Genomic DNA, 15,352 nt, shown 5'->3' on the forward strand with positions numbered 1-15,352 from the left:
AATTTTATGTATGACTGTTTGCCTGTGTGTATGTATATGTAGCATATATGTGGAATGCCCTCATGAGTCAGAAGAGGGTGTAGGAGCATCTGGAACTGGAGTTACAAATGGTTGTGAGCTGCCATGTGGGTTCTGAGAATCTAAACCAGGTCCTCTGGAAGAGAAACCAATGCCCTTTTAACCATTGAGCAATCTCTCCAGCCCTTATTTTTATTTTTAATTATGTGTATATGTGCATGACTATGTGTGGGTTTGTTTCCATGGGTGCTAAATTCCCCGGAGCTGGAATTACAGGCAGTTGTGGTCTGCCTGACATGAGTTCTGGGAACTGAACTTGGGTCCTCTGCAAGAGAAGTGCTGATTCTTAACTGCTGAGCCATTTCTCCAGACCCCTTACTCTAACTCATATGTATACTTATATACATTACAAGCTAGGATACATTACAAGCTAGGGTCCACAGCTGAGAGAGAACATGAGTTGTTTTTTCTTTATTTCTGAGTCTGGGCCACCTTGCTTTATATACTTTCCAGATCTACCTGTTTCCCTGAGCATTTCATAACTTCATTTTTCTTTACAGCAGAGTAAAATTCCATTGTACATATGAACCACATTTCCATTATGCATTCATCTGTTGATGAGCATCTATGCAGGCTGTCTTTCCTTGCTATGGTGAATAGAGGAGCAATAAACACGGCTGTGCAAGCATCTCTGTGGTAGGGTATGGAGTCCTTTGGGTATTTGCTCAAAGTCCACTTTTTTTTCCCCTAATACACTTACCTTTTTCAGTGGGTTTTAAGGATCCAAACTGATATTCTCATGTTTTCATGGCTGGTGTTTTACTCACCCAGCCATCTCTTCCTAGGACATTTTAATTAAAACAACTTTTAAATTATATTTATTTATTTGTGGGGCCAGGAAACTAGCAGTAGGCAGTTCTTGCTTTCTACAGTGTGGGTTCTGGGGGTCAGACTCGGATTTTCAGGTTTGGCAGCAAATGTAACCTGCTGAGCTCTCACTGGTCCTTTTTCTTTTGAAGAAAATTAAGTTGCCTTTTTGATTAAATATCATCAATAACTTCTCCTCATTGTCCTTGTCCTCCTCGTCATCCTTGTCTTCCTTCTCCTTCTCTGACATACCTTCCTACACTAGTATGTGTGTTGGTTACTGCCTTTCCCTGGAGTCACTTCTTCTCATAGCTCCAGATTTAGAGATTCAGCTTCTAGCTTCCAATGTCATCGGGAGCCCTTCCCACACTTGCCTATACCTTTTATTTTGGCCTTTTAATTGTTTGTTTGTTTTTCCCCTCTGGCACCAGGGATTGAACTCAAGGCCTTAACTATGCCAGGCAAGCACTGTATATCACAATTCCAACTCTCTCCTCTCTTTAGTTTTTATGTTGAGACAAGGTCTTGTTAAAGTTGCCAAGGCTGGACAAATTTGTAATCTTTCTGTCTTAGCCTGAATATCTGGGATTGCATGTATGTACCATCATGCTTGGCACATACTGGTAATTATATCCTTTATGCCACACTTCCCAAAGCAGTTGGCATTTTCATATTTTCTCCCAGAACAGTATCTTTGCATTTCTGTGTCTTTTGAAATATAGAATTCCTTGGCATCTGGGAGAATGTCTTTCTTACCCCTGCAATGCCCAGAGTGCATCAGTTAGAAAAGGTGCTTAGAAAAGCGGGTTGAATAAATGAAAAGAAATTGGGAGCACTCATTCATTCAAGAAATATTTATGAGTTCCTGAACATGTCTGCCCGTGTTCCAGATGTTGAAAATAAGCAAAAACAAACATTCCTTCCCCAAGGGGCATGGGAGACAAACATTGAGGTTATAAGGACTAGGAAGAAAAATAGAGCAGAACAAAGGGCTTGATATCCATCAAAGGAAATAGCTTTTGAGTAGAATCTGAAGTGAGAACACATCTTCCTGATGTTCAGGAGAAGACATACTAACTGTAAAGGTCCTTCATGTTCCAGGAGCAGGAAGGAAGCTAGTGTGGCTGGCTGAGGAATGAGGAAGGTGGCAATGCCCTTGTTATAAGAGCAGATGGCATGGGATCTAGGAGCTCCTGGAATAAAGCTTTTGATTTTTACTGTGCCCAAGATAGGAACCACCGGACGTTTTAAAGGAAGAAAGGAACATATTTTGACTTAGGCTTTAACAAGATCCCTGTGGCTGCTGTGTTGTGCACAGGCTGGAATGAGAGAGAGCAGGCAAGGGAAAAGCCTGCAGTCTTCCTGGAGCACAGACTTCTAAAGGTTGGGCCAGCGCGCTTGCTAATGATGGAGACGGCCATAATTGGAAGAGAGAGGTGAAAGGTGGTCATTAGAAACATTGCATCTGACATGAGGAAGATTGTATGATGACCCCTATGCAATATGGTCGGGTCCAAGTTTTAGTGTTTGACTCTGGGCACGTTAAGTTTGACACATCGCTCACACTTAAAAACATGTTTTTTGTTTTTTTTTTTTTTTTTTTTTGTTGTTGTTCTTTGAGACGGGGTCTTACTATGTAGCCCAGGCTGGTCTGGAACTAGCTACGTAGCTCAGCCTGATCCCAAACTTGTAATCCTCCTACTTCAGTCTCTTTGAGTGAGATTACAGGTGTGGGGCATCACACACAGCCTTAAACACTAAATACCAAGACATGGTACAGAAAGCTTTATATAGACTGCCATTTAATCCTCTCACTTATCCTATATAGCCTAATATTTTGTTACCTTTTGTGGAGGAGAGAGAGTATGGCCAATTGATGTTAGACATAAGCAGATTTGGGATTGGGACCCAGTCTGTCTTCAGACCTCTGCTTGTTAATCTGGATTCAAAGGGTAAGGACTACTTTTTGAATACATTTGCCCACAGATTTGGGTTCCGTTATTAAAAAAAAAAAAAAAATGCCTGGAATATGAAACAAGATTTTGCCCCAGGCCAACAGCAGCTGCGAGAAATGAACATGATGGGAGCAGGTGTTTGAAAGTTCCAGTATCCTAAGATAGTGTCAGGGAAGCGGGGGCCATAAATTCGTTTTGGTTACTATCTCTTTGAGTAAACACGATCCTACAAGCTGTGGTGAGACCTTGGTGGTATTAAAAAAAACATCTCCCTAACGCTGGTAGTTTGGAAACACTGCACTGAGGAGATAGGGTGCACGACTTTGGGACCCTTGCCCAGACTGTCCTCCAGAAAGACCAGGACATGGAGCCGGGAACCGAAAAGGCCTTAGCATCCACCTCAGCGTCCGCCTCCTCTCCTCTCTTCGCCCTCCACACAGAAAACGCGGGCGGCTAGCTGACCGGCGCATGCGCTCCGGCGACGTCAGGGGGCTCGCGCCCGTTCCCAAAGCCCCGCCCCTCAGCGCCCGAGGCGACCTGGGCGGGGGAGGGGGCGGGCCACGCCCCCAGCCGAATCGAGGAGGGCCGACCGGAGCCGAACGCCTCCGAGCGCCACCGAGCTCAGCCGAGAGGCCGGGAGTCGGTTGGTGCAGCCCGTCCCCGCCACAGAAGCAGTCCGTGGCTCTGGCGTCGCCGCCGCCGCCGCCGCCGCCGCGGGGCCTGCGCTGGCCGCCCGTCCGCCTGCCCGTCCGGCCGTCCGCCAGGGAGAGAGGGAGGCCCGCAGCGCGGGGAGAGCGGCCGGGACGCCGGTGCCGCCGTCGCCAGGTGAGCGGCCGCCGAGGCCCGTCGTCCCCGTAGCTGTCAGTCCCCGGTGTCTGTGCGTCTCCCCGCCTGTCAGCCCCCGTGCGTTTGCGAGCGCCTTCCCGCCAGGCCCGGCTCCCGCCCGGCCCTGTCAGCCGCCAGCACCCCCTCTCGGGCGGCCCCGCCCCTTCCCCCTGACGCCCCGCCCTCCCCATCTGTCAGCGCCGCGCTCGCTCGCTCGCTCGCTGTGGGTTCGGCGTCCCGGATTCCCGGGTCAAGGTGGTCGCGCGGGGCAGAGTGGCAGAGGGAGCCGAAGCGGGCAGCCGAGGCCTGGCCGTGGGCGCGCGTGTCCGCACTCCCGCGGGGCGCTGCGGGCGCCTGGCACCCGTGCCTCCGGTGGAAAGGGCGTCGGGACTGGAACCATTTGGGGGTACAGTGGAATCCTCCTTCCCCACGCGGAAACACCAAGGTTCCGGGATGCCCAGGTGGGCGTGCGAGCAGAGTTTGGGACTTGTTAAGCCTCGCCAGTGTCGGGTGTTCGTTCATTCAGAGAAACCTGTTGGAAGTGACTGAGGAGTGGGTGCGAAGCGAGGCTTAGGTGGAAAGTGTCTGAGAGCTTGAGTCATTTGGAGTTGCATTTATGAACAGTGATTGCTGTGGTATTGTGCCCTGTGAGAAACTATTACGTGATTCGGGTGGGGTTTATAGAACAGAAGGTATGTTCCTTTCGGCCTTTATCGGTGTCGTGCCAACACATTTATCTATCTAGATAGCCTAAAATGTTTATTCATGAGGCATCCACACATTTTTAAAATAAAAAGGAATAAGGCACTTTCCACTTATATACATGTTCTCATATGTAGCTCTCTTTTTTTGTTTTTTGTTTTTTGTTTGTTTGTTTGTTTGCAGTAACTTAGTATTGCAATATTTCAAAACTAACAGAAATGTGTTCTAAAACAATTGGTAGCTTGCCGGATAATTCTCAACCGAAGAGAAAAGAGCCAAAAGCACACTTCATTAGCTGGCACAACTTATTCGGGCTTAATTTGCTTCGAAGAGGCATACAGTGGAAAAATCCAGAAACAGCAAAGGAGTATCAAAGAGACTTAGGAAATGAGCGAAAAGGGCCTTTGTATGTGTGCTTTGGAGAGATGGTATCAAAGTTGCTTTAAGGGACAAGGCTGCCATGTAATGGTAAACATATTAACCAAGTTGATTTTGTGACCTTGATACATTGGGCCATTCTTGAATTGTGCAGTGGTTCGTGACAAGCAAACATTTCATGGGAAGTGTGGTAACTTTTTTTTGGGGGGAAAAAAGTTCCCTATATCTTTTTTTTTTTTTTTTCTTCAGTTGAAGTAAGATTTCAGACTAGCTTCGTCCATGATTGGGCTGCGGCTGGTGTGTGTGTGTGTGCATGTGTGCTTGCTTGCTTGCTTGTGGGAAGCCATTTCTGTTTTTCTGTCCCTGATTTATATTTAAGGCAGAAAAAGCATAAGGGGGAAAAAACCCTTATAATCATAAAACTTTAGTAAACTTGTTTGGTGTTTATCTTTTTCAGTTTTTTCTTCCCAATTATATGTGCTCTCTCTTTCTCCTCTCTCTTCCTCTCTCAAAGTGCTACTAGCCTATTTGATTTTTATTGTGTACTTTTCCTTCCATTTATAAATAATGAGGGGTATATCCTGCTTTTAGGAGTAACCTTTTTAAAGGAATCACAAAGGGAGTTCTTTGCTTGCACACCTCCAGTAACTTCTCTGAAAGCTAGCTTTCCAGTCCTTCTTGTGTCCTACTGGGCTACCTGTCTCCAACCTGGCCATATCAACCTCTGCTGCCTTTTTGTCAACTTTGGTCATACTCTAGCCTCAATGCCTCTGCTTTTACAGTCCCTCTGTATACACAGCTGGCCTAGATATTATAGAATTAAGATGGATTTCCTTAGCTTTAGGTCTTTAGGTTTCCCCCAACAACTCTACAAAATTCCTGTCACCCCCTTTCTCCATTCTGTGCTGTACTCATCACCACTTGGTCGTATTTATTTGTTGGTTATTGTCTGTCTCTTTTGCTACTGCACAAGCATGAGACCTTGTTTTACTGAAATACCCTCAGAGTTTAGAACAGCTCCTGACCCACTATAGGTCCTTAATATTTGCCCAGTGGATAAGTACAGGAATGTTAGTTGTCCATTTATTCATGTGACATTGCTGGTAGCCTTCTAGATAGCTATATCATGGGGTGTGATAACAAATTCTTAAACTCTGCAACTTTTCTCTCTTTAATATATTTTAGAAGAATTTATAAGGTGAGCTGCAGAATCTTAAAATAAACGACAGTCTTAGGGGCTGGAGAGACAGCTCAGCCATTAAAAGCCTGGCTGCTCTTCTAGAGGACCAGGGTTCAATTTCCAGTGCCTATATGGACAACTATTTGCAACTCCAGTGGGCACTAGAAACAAAAGAGATACCCAAAGACAAAACATCCATACACATAAAATTAAAGTAATGCAATTAGGGGGGGAAAAGTTGGGGAGATGGCTAAGCAGTAAAGAGCACTTGTTGCTCTTGCAGAAGATTGAGGTTGGAGTCCCAGCATTCACATGGCAGCTTGGAATTGTCTGTAATTCCAACCTCAGGGGAACTGACAGTTTTCTGACCGCCATGGGTACCAGGCACATATAGTGCTCATACATACATACGGGCAGGACATTCATACACACAAAGTAATATAATCAATAAATCTAAAAATAACTTTGATTTAACTTGAACAGTTGAGGGAAGGAACATTGTGGGCAAATGTTGGCTTTTCTTCTTCTTATGCATTATCCCATGTGTCACACTGGGATTTTTTGAGTGTTCCAGTTTGGTCATTCTTAGCAATAGTATAAGCCCCAAGAGTATAGTGAGCTTTTTGTGTCCTCAGATACCCAAAGGTGTAATTACAGCCTCAATGTGTTTTCACTTGGGGAGTAGCTGTTTGTTATATTTACTTACTTTCTTGGCAGTTCTGTCCTTTTCATCTCTGCCTATCATTTTTACATGGCTGGAGATGAACTTATTTACTTGCTTATTTATTTTTTTAATTTTGTAATTAATCCTTGAACTTTGAGCATTTTTCATCTCTCATGTGACCTTTGAGCTGTTTGAAAGTGCCAGCTTCATCTTTCAGGAAGAAACAGTATCTGTAGTAAAATGTATCATTGTACTTTTCTTGATTTTTGAAGAGGGCTGAATGTTGGATGTAAAATTCTTAAAGGTTTGAACTTCAGATAGGCTACTTTTACTTTTAGTGAGTATTTTTTTGGGGGGGGAGTGGGGAAAGTTACTGTTTTCTCTGAACGATGCCTAGAACAATTTAGCCCAGCTACCATTGAATACTTTTTGATGCTTATGTTCCAGATATGTAAAAACTTGGTGGTGGTGGTATAGTGTATGTGTCCCAAGTGGAAATTTTACTCAGCTGAGGGTTTGTAGGAAATATGTTAAAATTTATTCCCTTTCTTCAGTGAGCATTTGTTGCAAATGTGTTTGTGGGCAAGTCTGTGTGCTTTTGTAGAGATTGCTTAATCCTATTCAACCTCAGATTTCCCTTTCTTCCTCTGAGACAGGATCTTGATATATGGCTGAGGCTGTCCTTGAACTTACTATATATCCCAGGATATTCTTGAGCTTGTGATCCTCCTCCTATGTTTTAGGAATAAAAGCATATGACCACAACACCTTAATTTTATTTTTTTCTTATATTCACACCCCAGGTAATCTCACCAAGTCTTAGAGTGACCTTCATAGAGACAACTCTCTCTTTAAGCCTCCCACTCTTACTGGTTTGAGGCTTACTTTCATCTGTCAGACTTTCCTATTGTCTTTACTTGCTGCCTCATTTCAAACTTTGTATGTCCACAGCTCTCCTGCCAAGCAAATCCTACACCAAGCTAAATCCAAAACCCCCAAATTGGTCTCTTGGTCTTCCTCTTGTACTTTCACATTTATAGTCTTCATTCTTGACCCATTCCTCATGCCCACATCAGAATAATTCAGATCCTTTCTCCTACTTCCTAACCCAACATGCTCTTCTGGATGACTGTCAGTGCCTCTTAGCTAGGTTTGTAGCTTCATTCTTGCCTCTTCTACAGCAGCCAGAGTACACCTGTTAACAGGCAAGGGTGGCCCACATCCTTGTTGAGTAGCTACCCACTATGTAGAGTCACATCTGTGCCTACTTTTTAGAGGTGCCAGCCAGCCACTACTGCCCTCTCTAGTCCCTGCTCATTGTTCATGCTTGTCCCAGGTTGAGCACCTTCAGTTCCTCAAATATGCCAAGTTTTTTTTTTTTTTTTTTTTTTTTTTTTTGTATACATCCTTCTCTCTGCCTGGTACTCTTAGAAGGTCCTTCCTTCACAAACATCTAGCCTCAGCTAAGATTATCCTTCTCTTCAGAATGGAAGTTACTGATGGCTCCTTGTATAGTAGCTTCCTTCTCATTGTCCCATCTCAGTACATTGATGTTTCCTGACAGGCACTCATTAAAATCCCAAGAATTCATTTGTATTTGTTTTTTATTTACTGTCCCTTTCCCAGTAGATTGACAGATGTATGTTGGTGAAAGACAGTTTTGCCTTGGTTTTGGCAAGGCTCTTTGTAGGATCCTGTAGGTCAATGTTTCAAGCACATTGAATACTGATTATAACAATTAACTTTTTTGAGAGTTACTAAGTACAAGGTCCATTGCTAAGTATATTCACACATTACTCTAAATCATTGGGAGAACCTGGTAAGGTGTGATAATAAGTTACCATTTCTCTTTGTAGTTGAGAAAGTGGAGTTTAAAGTAACACAGTTGAGAAAGTAGTAGAGTTGGGATTGTAATCCACATGATCTTTCATCTTTAATCTTAATCATCTCTACCCTTTGGCACGAATATAGAGGTGAATGAATATATAATGCTGTGATCTTTATACTTAATTACTGCTCATGTTAGTGTTTTTAAGGATGTATGGGAGATACAGAGAATGTTTGGGTTATAGTCATGTAATTCTGGGAAGTTTTTAAGTTGTTTTTGTTTGTGTATTTGTGTGTGTGTGTGTGTGTGTTAATTGCCCCTTATCCTTTTTTGTTTTGAGACAGGTCCTCACTCTGTAGTCTTGATGGCCAGGAACTCAATATGTTGACTAGGCTGACCTCAAACTCATAGAGCTCCACCTGTCTCTGCTTCTAGAGTGTTGGGATCAAAGGCATGCACCCTCACACCTGGACCACCTTCTTCTTCTTTTCAGCTGTAAATGTTAAAAAGTAGTTCTCATCTCAGAGGGTCATTGTGAGGAGCAGAATTACACAAACAAGAAAATAAATTATAAGGAAGGAAAGGCTTGTAGTCTCCAATATAAGTATGGTTTGGTTGCGTATGAAAGACATACAGTTAATGCTTATTTGTGTCCTTTTGATGACCCTGGTTTTGAGTCATTATTCTGTGTATTCATGATAATTTTATGTTTGGATTTAAGTTTATTTTATGCTTGGGGCAAGATAGCTTCTTACTTCTTTTAAAACTCATCACTGTCTTTAAGATTTTTACAGGAGAGAACTTTCAAGAGACTATTTTATTTTCCTTTTCTAGAAAATTACTCATTGGGGGTCTGGAGGGATGGCTAAGTGGTTAAGAACTGGCTACTTTTGCAGAGGACCTGAGTTCTGTTCGTAGCACTCACATGGTAGCTCACAGCCATCTGTTGTCACTATAGTCCCTGGAGTCTAATGCATTCTTCTGACCTCCACCTGTACTAGGCACACAAATGGTACGCATACGTACATGCAGGCAAAAATACTCATGCACAAAATAAAATAAACCTATAAAAATATTAGAAAGTTACCCACCAGCATACTGTTTGCTTCAGGGATGCCCCAGTTCCTCCAGGGAACTTACTTCAAATAATCAAATGAATGGAGTCCCATTACTTGGCCAGCTCAGGTATCATGAAGTTGGCAGCCCTCATGATGAGACCTCTGAGCATAGCTGTGTTTTCTAGTAGGATTGCTTATGGGTGAGTGACAACTTAATGGCTTTTATGCTTGTTGTGTAAGTTATTTTCTCATTGATGTGACCAAATACTTGGCTAAAAACAGCTTAGGTTTAAGAGAGTCCACAGTCTTTCATGGAGAGAAGGCATGGTTATAGGAGAGTTAGGCAACTGGTCACATTGGGTTCATAGTCAGGAAGCCAAGAAAGGTACATTTTGGCATAAAGCTGGTTTCCCTCATTCCCCTTTTTTAATTAAGTTGGGACTCCAGTTCATGCAATGGTGCTGTCTACCTACATTCATCAACATCCTTCCTCCGTGTGTGTCCTCACAGACACACTCAACTGTGTGCGGTAATTTAAATATTTATTAGTCCACCCAAGTTGACAACAGACATTAACCAATAGAGAATGGAGTTGTTTGCTTAGAATAAGAGAGAAGAAGCCAAAGGAAAAAGGAGACATTTTGGCAACCAGTTGAGGTCAGAAGGATGGAGAATGAGTATGAAACAATGTCTGTGATTGCTAGGCAGCATCAAAATAGGAGATGATGGATTAACTGAGACACCGGTAGCATTTCACTGCTTAGTTTGGGAAGCAAAGAAGACATATGGTTGGATTGAGGCAGAGTTGGGATTTGCTAAGGGTGAGTGGCAGAAGGTCAGTGAAGCAGGTGCGCTGAGGGTATTGGTCAGGAAGTGATTAACATGACAGATAGGACGCCAAAGCTACATGGCAAGGAGAAAAGGACTAGAGGTGTTGATGAAGTCAAGGGATGAGCGTTTTACAGTGAAGAGTAATACCAGGATGTGGTTAGAGTGACATGTTCATCAAAGATTTCAGCGTTGAAACAGTTAATTAGTGGGCATGAGAGACTCCTGTGTTTTGCCACAGACATGAACCATTGAAGTGAACTCAGTGAAGATGGCTGAAGTCAAGGAGATTAAAAAACTGAGCAGCTGAAGAGTTGTCTGAGTTGTCTGTAAGGTTAGAGAAGTCATTAGAAGGATGGCAGGATGTATGGAGCTGAGAGAAGGAAGAATGAGGTCTTCGGTCAATGAGATGTCACGAGGTCCCAGCAGTGGAAGAGGTCAAGAGATGTTAATACAAGTCTGTAGGAGCCTCAATTTATTGGTGGTTTCTGCCCAAAGGAGGATGCTAAAAGCATGACCCAAAAGATGTACTGGTTGTAAGGTTTCTGGGAAAAGTCAGCTTTTGGTTCAGGTCATTGTAATTCAAATGGTCTGCCCTAGTGACATGCACTACTGTCACTATGATATGAAAACCATGATAGAAAAAAAGAGATACCAGGCTCTATCATAGGCCCATGGGATTGTCTGGAGGACACTCAACTTCCTCTCCCATATACATATTCCTGGCACTTCATTATAATTAGGTTGTTTTGGGGCAGTGTGTCTATAGTGATTATGAACATGGGAGTGCTAGGAATGTAATTTATTTGGTAGAGTGCTGTTATAGCAGGCACAAGGCCCTGGGTTACATCCCTAGAATTGCAAAAATATGGTTGCCCATAATTCTACCACTTAGGGGGTGAGACAGGAGAATCAGGAGTCCAGAGTTAACATGGGCTATGTAAAGTTGAAGGCAAGGCTACATGAAACTCTTAAAACACACACACACACACACACACACACACACACACAGTGGGGGTAGGGGTGGGGGTGGGGAGAGAGAGAGAGAGACTATGAACCTGGAAGTTGACTGATGAATCTAAAAGAGCTGACACTGGAGGCAGTGAGCCTTTGCCTTGACTCTCAGTAGCTCATCCCCCCCCCCAGTTCACCTGATAGCAGAAGCTAGGAAATATTTCATTAGAGGCACCCACACTGAAAACAAGAAAGGCCCAGGTAAGGATAGAAACAACACTGCTTAATAAATTAACTAGAAATTAGCAGTTTGGAGGATGATCATGAATCATTATTGTTATCTCATTCAACACAAATGGCTCTTCAAGCTTGGTTTGTTCATAAGTCAGGGAAAGAATAGTGCAATTTAGAAAGCTTTTCATCATCACAAACTAGCAAGTTTTAGTGATTTAGTAATCCATAAAGTTAATTTATGTAACTCAGTTCTCTCTCTGAAGATAGTAGATTAAAAGAGAGATTTGCTTAATAGCACCAAAGATAAAAGCAATTTTATTCCTAGGGGATGTGTAAGTGAATAGATACTTAGTGTAAGTGAATAGACACCAGTAGCCATGCTGCCCTCTTCTTTTATTTCTACTAAGAAAATTTGTTCTTTTTTTCCCCTATGACAAGAGGGCCATTGCAAACCAGTAGTTGCTAGGAGTGGAACACAAAAAATTAGCTTAGCTTCCTGGCTGACTGCTTAGAAGCTTCTGTTATTAGTGAGGAGGTTTTGAGCTTGAGTTGTATTGTTAGAATACTTAACTGTATACCTACCACTTGGGTTGTCATATACAAACGCTTTTTGGGAGGAAAGAATGCAATAAGGACTGTAGGAAGTGGATGCTGTGGGCCTTGAGCTTAAAAACCTTGATTTGCTCTGTCCTGTGTTGGATTTCTATTTCCTGTTAACATCTCAGCTGCATTCCAGTAACCTCCACATCTTCCAGTCATGAGGCTTATTCATCCCTCTTCTTTCCCTTCCCTCCTCTCTCTTGCCTTTACTATGGAACTTCAGGGATCCAGTTGTTTCTACACTGAGAGGCCTAGAAAATAATGGCAGCGAAAGTTTAGTAAAAGCCAACTAATCAGAACTTTCAGTTTTAAAATAAAAATACTCCACCTTAGAAAAGATCTCCTGGAAATCACAGTGTTCTTTCCCTTTTAGAAAAACATGTCTTTTAAAGCAGAGAAACACTGGACAAAGCCAATGAGAAGTTTGATCATATTTCTTTAGTATCACACTTCTTTTCAGAATTCAGAAACCCTTGAGGACTGTTTTATGGTTCTTTTTTTAATGTTTGAATTACTGAGAGTATTCAGTTTGTAAAGCACTTTTTGTAAATGCCTGCTATGTACCAGACATCTTGGGGTTAAAAATAGGTATGTGTGTGTTGGGGTCTCTAGCCTCAAAGAAAAAAAAATTTTTTTTGGTGTGGTGGTATATTGTTTATGATCTAATAAAGCCACTGGAGATCAGAATGCAAAGCCAGCCATAGTAGTTATCTGTAGAAACTGGGCAGTGGTGGCACACACCTTTAATCCCAGGACTGAGGAGACAGACAGTTGGATCTTTGTGAGTCCAAGACCACCCTGGGCTACAGGAGAGTGAATCAGTTTAAAAGACCTCATGCCTTTAATCCCAACACTAGAGAGGTATATAAGGAAGAAGCAAAGGGTCTCATGTGAGATTTAGTTTCCAGTCACAGGGAAAATAGGTTCTCCATTTCAGCCTTGGTATTGGTAAGAGCTAGTAGCTAGCTGCTTTGCTTCTCTGGTCTTCAGTTGAACCCCAAATGTCTATCTCTGGGTTTTTATTATTTGTGTTACAAAGAGGTGCGGCCTTGTTGGAAGAAGTGTATCACTGGGGGTGGGCTTTGAGATCAAAAGCCTACACTAGGCCCAGTGTCTCTGTCTGTCTCTCTATGGATAAGGATGTAGCTCCTAGTGACTTCTCCAGCACCACACCTGCTTGCTTCCTCCATGCTCCCTGCTGCCATGTGTCCTGCCATGAGGATAGTGGACTGAGCCCCTGAAACCTTAGACAAGCTCCCAGTTAAATGCTTTCCTTTGTAAGAATTGCCTTGGTCATGTCTTGTCACAGCAATAGAACAGTGATTAAGACAATGTATAACCTGTTGTTCCAAAGCTATAAAAATATACAGCATGCTACTGGTCTGAATACTAGAAATAACTATGATATTGTAGTGTTTATGTGTTTAAACTGAAAATATAATAAAAGCCCCATGCATTAATTTTTCAGCTCCATCATAATCATATGGGGCCACCATAATATATGCAGTCCGTTGTTGACTGAAACATCATGATGTGGCTTGTGATTATATAGTGTGGTAAATGGAAAGCCAAAATAATGGAATGGTTGGTAACAGAGTCCTGTGATCTGGGCTAGGGGATCTCCCTGCTCTAGGATGGCTAGGTACAAAGGAACTAACCGAAAAGCTGTGAAGCAGTGCTTAGGGGAGCTCTTCCTGGTTGAGGGCTCTGTGTGCTTGGTTCCTGTGTGGTCTGCCGCAGGAAAAAGAAATCTCCTTGTTAGAGTCTTTTCTCTCTTTCTGATTGTATTCCTGTGAGTGAGTTCTCACTCCTTTGGCAGGTTAGTGAGAGCCAGGTAGACAGATCACTGTGCTGGCTTTGTGGAAAGTAGGAGCTGAAGTTTTACCTTTGTAAAAGCTATTTTGTTTCTGAAGTGGGTGGGCCTTTGGCAATAACTGATCAAGGGCAGATAGTACAGTGAAGTCTTTGAAGGAAAGAGAATGTATCAAGTTATTGTTGTGGAACTTGGAAGTGGGAGTTGATTATTGCTTCCCATTGTCTGTTGGATGAAAGTTACACTCCACAGATTGATACTTACAGACTCCCAGTCTTTGATCTGTTCTACCACACTATTTACTTATTCTTTTCCCTTCATTCCAGCTCCTTTGTAGAGCAGCCAAGAGTACCTCTGATATAACACTAGAATGTGATTTAAAAGACTAGATGCTGTTGTGAAAATGCCTTTAGAATGTGAGTCAAGCACTGTGGTTCAGTGTTGGCTCCTTTTACTAGTGACTTACTCTCTAAACCATTTTCATTTCTAACTCATATAGAAACCTTTATAATAACAACAATAGTGTGTGGTGATGATGAGTGTCAAATGGGAAACTATTTTGGAGTTTCTTGATGAGGATTGGTAATTTATAGAGGCTGTATCACTAGGCTATTCCTAACCCTTACACCAAGCTCTTGCATAAATTTTCTTCTTTACCACTTTATCTTCTGCCTTCTCTCAGACACTTAACCTCAGTTTATATGAGTAGAGAAGCACTAGCTTAGATAATAGACAGCACCGCTGAAACCTCAGTGACCAAAAATAATAGACATGTTTCTGCTCATTTATAATCCAAATAGTGTGGAAGAGAAGACCCAGTCCTATGACTTTTTGCTGGCTTCAAGTCATGGTTTCCTAAGTTGTTTTGGGTATCAATGGCCAACAGCATGAGGGAAGAGACTGAGAATGAGTGATTGTCTAGGAGGCTTTTATGCACCAGACTTAGGATGGGAGCAGGTGAGTAATCCAAATGAGAAAAGGTTGAGAAGAGGCTGGATAGGAAGTGAGTTTGGTGTGAATATTTGCACATAGTGGTGGAAGGACTCCAGGAAGAGTGAGGCAGGGTCAAGACAGAATGAAGAGGCCCTTCTGTGAATAGATAGGGATTGAGAAGGGATGGAGAGTCTAAGACTGGCTCCTGGGGGGAGGCAGGTGGTTGCAAAAGTCATGAGAGAGGTGAGAACTAGCGTGTTTAGATCCCGTCTAAAGTAACCTTCCGAATAGCCCACACAACTAATAGGCAACAGAGAGAAATGAGTTAAGTCTGTAGTGGTGAGAATCAGGGAAATCCTACCTGGATGATTAGACAACTAGAACCACAGATGAAGTGGCTGGAGGTGAGCCCCTGGGCATGGTGTAGAGGGAGATCTTTGCAGATGAACCTCCCCTTTGGCTGTTTTAGTTGGAGGATAGAGAGTAAGAAAACAGGAGCATTTCTAGGTGGAAGA

General features: G+C 42.8%; 1 protein-coding gene across 3 annotated transcripts in view; it reads left to right on the top strand.

The window, feature by feature from the left end:
* Positions 1-3,589: 3,589 nt before the first annotated feature.
* The window catches only part of Zhx3 (zinc fingers and homeoboxes 3), a 108,112-nt gene continuing 96,349 nt past the window's right edge, over positions 3,590-15,352 (top strand). For 2 of the 3 annotated variants that reach the window (XM_051187329.1, XM_051187308.1), the window contains exon 1: positions 3,590-3,665. The gene's annotated coding sequence lies outside the window, so the exon portion shown is untranslated. The remainder of the gene's footprint in view (positions 3,666-15,352) is intronic. The other variant, XM_051187318.1, reaches the window with a different exon arrangement.

The sequence above is a fragment of the Phodopus roborovskii genome, unplaced genomic scaffold (assembly GCF_943737965.1).
Source record: "Phodopus roborovskii unplaced genomic scaffold, PHOROB, whole genome shotgun sequence".
NCBI classification, from domain to species: Eukaryota; Metazoa; Chordata; class Mammalia; order Rodentia; family Cricetidae; genus Phodopus; species Phodopus roborovskii.